The sequence below is a fragment of the Procambarus clarkii genome, chromosome 27 (assembly GCF_040958095.1).
Source record: "Procambarus clarkii isolate CNS0578487 chromosome 27, FALCON_Pclarkii_2.0, whole genome shotgun sequence".
Classification (NCBI taxonomy): Eukaryota; Metazoa; Arthropoda; class Malacostraca; order Decapoda; family Cambaridae; genus Procambarus; species Procambarus clarkii.
In genome coordinates this window covers 38,741,792-38,751,089 of record NC_091176.1, presented here as the reverse complement: position 1 = coordinate 38,751,089, position 9,298 = coordinate 38,741,792, and positions in this window count along the sequence as shown.

Sequence of the window (9,298 nt, the reverse complement as noted above, 5' to 3'; positions counted from 1 at the left end):
GTACCAAAATATGAGATGTCAGACTGACCGGATGACATGGCAACTGTAAACTATCCTATTTAAACTTTATAGTCAAGTTTACAACAGTTAACTTTAATAATTGAATTGATTACTTAGATCGAAAGTGAAACGAATACGTAGGGAATCTTGTACCCGGTACTCTATATGATGAGAACAGGGGCAAGAGGGATCCTACTGGAATTGTGAAACATAATTGTCTCGAATGTAGTCCAAAAAATTTAGGGATTTCTTACCTGGTCTCTAATTGACGAGAACAAAGGTAAGAGGCTTCCTACTAAAACTAAATAGTACTTACAGAGTTATCACTCATTGTGCTCTGGAAAAAAATGCTAACTCCCTACCTGTGTAAATACCATATATTTGACCAACGCGTAGGGGTGCGGAAAGTGTTAATTTATGACGAGAACTGCTGTATGGGTCCTAACCGTACAACGTAGTCCGTAATGCTAGAGGAACTATGGCCCCCTGTGTCCTCCTATGTTCGGGTTGTAAAGACGTGGGCGTATTAGCCCGGAGACAGACCAAAGTACCAGGGGTACCAAAGTGGGTGATCTGCCGTAATGAGAAGTTCTCCTGTAGGGAGAAGAATATGGTGGAAATCACAGGATATAGCAAAGATTATTAAACAACCAATTACGAGTATGACTCGTGCCATAAGACACCACGTAATCCAAAGTCATCCAACAGTCATATAATGCTACATCTGGAATGTAAACAGTATTAAGCACCATCAAAATCACTCAAAATAGTAGTTCTGAAAAGACACAGGCAAACTTGTAATAAAGCCAAGTACACTTACACAACTTTATATGAAGCGTCTAGGAGCATACCTGAGTGAGGCTCCTAGGACAGGTCCCCAAATATATGTTACGGTAAAATGACTAAGTGCAGTGGATTTGGGCAGATGGAATGCCACGAACATATAAACAAACAAAAAGTAAAAACAAATTAACAAAAAACAGCTATGGTGACTTCTTCATTGTATGATAAATGTAGAATAAAATACAGGAAACTGGAAAATTTTTAATTCTTTAGTTATGAAAAAAATCATCTTAACAAACTGACAAAATTAATCAAAATAAGCCATCGATCAAGAATCAAAACAAAAAACAATCAATCAGGCAAGTTAACCTTACGTTAAAGTACATAAATTAAATAGTGCTGAAAATACTGAGTACTGGCTGCGTAAATCTACTAGCACACAGGATAGTGTTGGAGCAGGTCTAGCAATTTGAGCCCTGAAGAGTATTCTGCTGGTAGTTTTTATTTTTTGTACTTTTATAAAAGAAATATACAAAGTATAGCACAAGACACAAGACAAGAACATAATAACAAAAACATAATAATAAGAACAATAATCACAGGTACAGAAGAAAACAAAACATCACGAGAACCTAGAAACTCCTGGTACATGAGGCTGAATACAAAGTTAAACAAAAAAAAATGGACACACAACAAACACATGTACATAGAAAGACACAAAATAACGTTCACATAATAAACCAACACACACGCACTCACACAAGACGCACACAATCACATAAATAACAGAAAGCAGAGTCACACTGCACACAAAACATATAAGTAACATAAAACAAATTACGGCCAAGGCCCAGGTACAACAACTTGACAACCCCAAGAAAGAACCAGGGGCGAACAGCAAAACACTGAGACACACGCACCACAAAAACACTCACACTAGGAAGAACATGTATTTAGCAACAAAACAGCTGCACCAACCCACACAGGGCACAAACAACGGCCCACGCAGGAGCCAGCAAAGAAGCATACCCACACCCCCACACACCTCCACACAACAAACCGAACACACAACCACAGGAGCAACCACTCACACACCCATCCCAACCCCCTCCAAGGAGGCCAACCGGAGGGCCGGGGACCGAAGACAAAAACGAAAAAGCCCCACCCTCCAACCCACAACCAAAAGCCCGACCCACGACCACACCCAAAAACCACCCCACGCAAACACCCACCCGTGAACCAACCACAAAACTCGCTCGGAAACGCGCGCTGCACCCACCACCACGTGAAACACAAACGGCCTCTCAAAAATCCTGAAAGCATAAAAACCCCATAACCCTCCCTCCGACCCACCTACACATAATACACATAGTCAGCAACGAGAAGACATAACGTATTGCGCACCCGGCACAACCGTCGCAGAAAGAACAAAAACAAAAACCTCAAAATGCCACCCCGACACCCCGGCCCACAAACCCCAACCAACACGTCCCGAAACCAATCAAGCAAGCCCCTTAACCGCTCACAAAAAGAAAAGACATGCAACTGAGTCTCAGGGAGGCCACAGTGCACACACGCGTCAGAGGCACGCAAACCCAGCATGCACAACCGCGCATTCGTCGCCAACGACAAATGCAAGAACCGAAACAACAATTCCCGCTATTGCGGTGCCAGAAACCGAGCCCCCAACGCCACTCCCTAATCCCAACACGGGAACAAACCCTCCACCCGCGGCGGAACACGACGAAATAAAACCCTATACACTGCCTTAAACGACAAGGACATGAAACCCGGACAACGGCAGACCTCCCGAAAAATGGCCACTGCCCAAGAGTAAACAGGAGGGGTGCAGAAGGCCGCCTCCTGACAAACACCAAAATTCACCAAAAAGCTAAACACCCACCCGTGAACCAACCACAAAACTCGCTCGGAAACGCGCGCTGCACCCACCACCACGTGAAACACAAACGGCCTCTCAAAAATCCTGAAAGCCTAAAAACCCCATAACCCTCCCTCCGACCCACCCACACATAATACACATAGTCAGCAACGAGAAGACTCGTTGCTGACTATGTGTATTATGTGTGGGTGGGTCGGAGGGAGGGTTATGGGGTTTTTAGGCTTTCAGGATTTTTGAGAGGCCGTTTGTGTTTCACGTGGTGGTGGGTGCAGCGCGCGTTTCCGAGCGAGTTTTGTGGTTGGTTCACGGGTGGGTGTTTAGCTTTTTGGTGAATTTTGGTGTTTGTCAGGAGGCGGCCTTCTGCACCCCTCCTGTTTACTCTTGGGCAGTGGCCATTTTTCGGGAGGTCTGCCGTTGTCCGGGTTTCATGTCCTTGTCGTTTAAGGCAGTGTATAGGGTTTTATTTCGTCGTGTTCCGCCGCGGGTGGAGGGTTTGTTCCCGTGTTGGGATTAGGGAGTGGCGTTGGGGGCTCGGTTTCTGGCACCGCAATAGCGGGAATTGTTGTTTCGGTTCTTGCATTTGTCGTTGGCGACGAATGCGCGGTTGTGCATGCTGGGTTTGCGTGCCTCTGACGCGTCACTCTTGATGGTAATTCAAAGACCAATTCTCCAAAATTCATTTTTATTTCTAGTCTGACGCGACACTTGAGCGCGTTTCGTAAAACTTATTACATTTTCAAAGACTTTAGTTTACAAACACACAACTGAAACTGAATACAGCTTACACATCTTCGATTTTATATCTACATTTGGGTGAGGTGGATGAGGTGAAAACAAACTTTCAACAATGGGTATTGAATGGGTATTAAATTCAACACAAGACAGAACACGAAACAATGGGTATTGAATGGAAGTAATTGTAGAAAGCCTATTGGTCTATATTTCTTGATGCTTCTATATTGGAACGGAGTCTTGAAGTGGGTAGAATATAGTTGTGCATTAATTGACTGTTGATTGCTGGTGTTGACTTCTTGATGTGAAGTGCCTCGCAGACGTCGAGCCGCCTGCTATCGCTGTATCTATCGATGATTTCTGTGTTGTTTGCTAAGATTTCTCTGGTGATGGTTTGGTTGTGGGAAGAGGCTATATGTTCCTTAATGGAGCCCTGTTGCTTATGTATCGTTAAACGCCTGGAAAGAGATATTGTTGTTTCAGTTGTGTGTTTGTAAACTAAAGTCTTTGAAAATGCAATAAGTTTTACGAAACGCGCTCAAGTGTCGCGTCAGACTAGAAATAAAAATGAATTTTGGAGAATTGGTCTCTGAATTACCATCAAGAGTGAAAAGAAACGTAAGAAAGATCGAGAAAATTTGTGTTAGAATTATTAATCTTACTTTTTCGGTCATATTTAATAATATATATATATATATATATATATATATATATATATATATATATATATATATATATATATATATATATATATATATATGTATATGTATGTATGTATATATGTATGTATATGTATGTATGTATATATATATGTATGTATATGTATGTATATGTATGTATATATATGTATATATATATATTTTTTTACCTAGAAGGCGTACCACCTCTGGTGCAAGTGTAGGAACCCATAGCCTCGGAGATGAAAATAAAGAGTACTCAAAGAAGACCTTGTGGATCTTCACTGAACACTTTGATATTTTTTTCTCTTACCACCCCTATTCTTTTGGTATGTATGTATATATATCTAACTTTATTTGAAAATTTCATTACACAAAAAGGGATACAACATTGGTTACATGCAGGGTACAAGGCTACTTGTCACAAGTTGTAGAGCTCTTCCAGCTCCTCAGATGGCGGGCAGGATCCATGAACGCAGTGAGCATTTCCTCTCTGGATCGCCACATTTAGGCGCTGAAAGAGAAAACTGGCAGCTCTAGGGTCTCTAGTAGTTTCAATTAGCTTGGACCCCAACTCCTTCAAAAAACCTAACAGCACTTTTACCCCAGGCACCAAGTGTCTCAGAGACAATGGGGACAAAATTGTAGTGGTGCTCAAGGTCTCTGTGTTTGTTGGAAATTTCCAACAGTTAATTTCATCCCTAATACAACAGGATGTATTTCCTGTATTAGGCTTCATACACATCTAATGTTCATTTAATAATCCTTAATACACCAGGATGTATTTCCTGTATTAAGAGTAATAATTCATTAACACTACTAATACGTAGTTTAGTATTGTAGAAATTACATGATGTTCCACAACCTAATACAGTAAATTCTACAATACTAAACAATACTAAACAAAATACAATAGTATAATTATCACTTGAATCCTTCTATCCGGTTCGAAGGACCATAAATTATGTGGGGAAAGCTGGTGTAGGTATCGCTCTTAACTTATAATAAAGATTAGCAATAGCAATTTCTTTATTGCTGTAATTAACTTCTAGTAACTGAATAGCAGTATCGTAGTCCTCATCACTAGGGACTAGGTGTTCAACAACTGCTTTTGCTTCATCTTCTAGGGTACTTTGCAAATAGAGGAATTTATTAGGTTTGCTAATAGATTTCTTGGAGTTTACTAAGGAGTCGAATGTTTTCCATTAGCATTCAAAATTCTCATCATCTCTACCATGGAAGTGAAGAAGATTAATGGTAGGAAGACGAACTTCCTGGAGTGTTTCTCGTGTATTAGTTTCACTAGTGGTTAGAGTATTTTGAGAAACTGAGTCGCTCTGCAATTTTTCTAGAGCTTGTGTTAATCTATTTAGATGATCTTGGGTACCCTCCTCAAACATCTCCATCTCGGCATGGAAGGTATCTAGTTGATCTGGCTCAGCATTCTGTTGCATGAGAACTCTGAGATAGTTATCTGCAGCCTCAGTTGTTCTTTGCAACTTTTGCTTGGCCGTCTCTATGAGGTTTTCTAATACTTTGGCTGTGGCACCTGATTGTACCAGCTGATCACACTTATTCAACTGTCTAGTCACATGGCCTTTGTGACTCGTGTATGATCTAAAATATAATAAGCAATTGCTGGACATTTCTTCTGATGCACTGCCTGTGGATTTTGGCTTAGTTGGTGCCATGGCTTGGTAATGTAAATAACTGGGGTACTGATTCATATATACGTGGAACCAGTACGGTTATTAATAGCCTAATATCTGATTCTTCAGTTAGGCTATGTGAATCCTACCTCACGTAGAGGTTAGCTTACCTACCTAATAGGAAACAGCTAATATTTGAGTGGTATTTCAGTGTCTACAGGAATTCCTCTGCTTAGCTCCTCATAATCAGCTTTGGATGGGTAGTGGCACTTCAATAACACTCAAAATGTACACAGTAAACATATATAATAAAATATAGAAAACACAATTTGTGTAAAATAATGATAAGTCCTACCCTGACTTGGGTTTGCACAATAATAAATGTTGACTAGGTTGTACTGCCTTGTACAATCCTAGTCTACTAATAATCCTACCTATCTAGGTTGGCTAGTAATAATGAGTTAGGCTAGAGTTGTACACTACAAAGTACAATTCCAGTCTAAGCATTCTATTCTACATGGATTGGCATAAAATGCTATAATACTACTGATGTGCAGATTCAGGATAGTGTTATGTTTTTGTGTTTTTATAATTTTTGAGTTATATGGAGTATATACAAGTGATTATATATGTATGACAACTATTCTACTACTACAAAGGATTATATATATGTGGCAGATATTTTTCTGCCATAATTCTATATGTGTGGCAAGTATGCTGCCATGGAATTCAAAAGTAAGATTCGAAGAAGGCTTCGGTGATAAAGCGCCTCAAGGAATTGCACAAGTGCACCAGGTGCTTGTTGCAACACGATCCTAATACATGCACCACCCCATTACACATATGTAACAGGTGCCACCAGGATCAACATCATTCAGCATTGTGTGGAGTTGATAGGCCTAAATCACCAAAACTCCAGGTGGAACAGGATACTTCCACCATTGTGCAGTGTTGTAAGGTGCGACAGGAGGTTAAGGTGCTTAACACCAAGTCTCGTAATAATGCCGTATTACCTACTGCACAACTACAATTAAATAGTAAGAATTCTAGAATCACTACAAGAGGTCTATTTGACCAGGGATCCCAGAAAACGTTCATCACTCAACAAGCAGCTAACCAGCTGAAAGTTAAACCCTTGTGTAAGGTGACATTGAACATATCAGGATTCCTAGCAGATACTGGACCTCAAGAATTTGAAGTAGTACAACCACTAGTACGCCTAGGCGGTTATGTCCGACCTGTTAAGGCCATAGTAGTTAATCACATCCCTCTTGACATGAATGTCAAAGGTCTAAGAGACACAGCCAAATTTTTACAGAAAAATAGAATCAAGTTGGCTGACTCCAAGATAAAGTCTGACCACCTCACCAATGTAGACCTATTAGTTGGGGCAGACCATTATTATCAGTTCATTACTGGAACTACAAGCCAGCATGGAATGAACTTGTTGAATTCAACAGGAGGCTACTTACTTACAGGTAGAGTCTTGAACCTGAAGAAGCCTATGCCAGCTGACAACCAACATTAATTCCAGATTGAGTTCGGTACAATTAGTACTAGCCGAATTAGTTTCTATGGATCTCAGTGGATTAATCAGTGGTCAGTAGCCTAAGAATTGGCTGCAGGTCACCGCGACAAATACCATTGACCCCACTGTAGAACCAGAACCATTCTCGACAGTAATAATTGACCACATTCAGTCTTTATAGCATTTCATAACATCTAATCGCCTTTATAGCATCTTAGGTAAGTCTTCCAGAGAAGACTGCATTTATATCAAGTCATCTGGACTAGGATTTAGTAATCCATTTAATGTGATACACCTGCAGGGTTGTATCAGTTTTGTTTGAGCTCCTTCTGCTTTCTTGTCTCTGCCCACAAGTATCTTAGAGACAGTTTGGAGAAGTATCTTAGCACAAGCAAAATTGAACTTCACAACAGCCTGTAAGCGAACATTTACCAGAAGACTATCAGCAGTGAAACTTAATAGAATAAACTCATCTTATCTTTTTCCAGATTGAGTCTGGTACAGTTATTACTAGCCGAGTTAGTTTCTATGAATCTCAGAGAATAAATCAGTGACTAGTAGCCTAAACCGATTCACGTCACAGCGACACATGTCATTGACCTCACTGCAGACCCAAGACTATTCTCGACAGTAATAATTGACCACATTCGGTCTTCATATAAGTTATGTACTTAATTATAGCTCCAGAGAGTTATAGTACTGTAACTCAATGTATATAAACCGAATAGGTTTATTACTCACTTAGAATCTTTAGGTTGCTATATGTGTTTAGTTATACTTCCAGAGAAGTTATATCACTGTAGCCTAACGTATATAATTCGCATTTACCCTCTACTTAGGTAGATTAGGGACATTAGTTAGGGTCAGCAAGTTAAATCTGTACTCGCTATAGCATACCACTGACTGCATTTATAGAGACTGATGCTCAGATACTCTGTTCTCTATTTTATCTAGATTTTAGCTAGGTTAGGAATTTAGTTATTATCATTACATAGCCTAAATTACCTTGTACAGCAAGAACTACACATTAGGCTAAATTTAATCTTGTATAAACACTTAGAATTTCTCATTTGATGTTGAGGTGATTTGTGAGTCTGCAGTGATCAGTTAGTGTCTAGTAACTCATCCAGTTACATGTCACTGCGACCCTAGACACTGATCTCACTGTAGATTCGGTATCTCCTTGATCTCAAAGAGACATAGAATAATTAATCATTACATAGATGTACCCGTGATAACAGATCATACCTGTCACACAGATCCGGGACATTCATTATGTACATACTAACCTACTAACATATAAGAATGTAATTTCAGGGAATAGGTACGTTAGGCCTTAACATTGAACTACGACCCGTAATTTCCCGCCCCGGATTTATGTTGGAAATTTCCAATAGTTAATTTCATCCCTAATACAACAGGATGTATTTCCTGTATTAGGCTTCATACACATCTAATGTTCATTTAATAATCCTTAATACACCAGGATGTATTTCCTGTATTAAGAGTAATAATTCATTAACACTACTAATACGTAGTTTAGTATTGTAGAATTTACTGTATTAGGTTGTGGAACATCATGTAATTTCTCCTAGAATTGTGTAGTGTTGCGTCAGCCACGCACGGGGGATAAAATTTCCACATACCTTTAGATCTAACACCAATGTAACCATTTACTTTCCTTTAATAGGAATAATAATTTAGTAATAGGTTTACTTTTAGTATACAATAGTTTACTGGAATTTCTTTACCCAGCTTAATCGCTGTTCCAGTTAATCATATCATAATCTAACATCATTTCCACCACCAAGCCCGTATTGTTTTATTTGTGCCGTCTACATTAACTGACGTGCACTGTGAGAATTAAACATCACCACATAAAATATTTATCTTAATCATCAAGAGTGTTCATACACGCCCCCTTCCCTATTTAGCGTTAATATATAAATATAATTTATGCTCGAATCCTCACGGCGAGCTATTGCGCATGCGCGACTTTGGGGAAGGAGAAGGGAGAGGACTCTCGCCA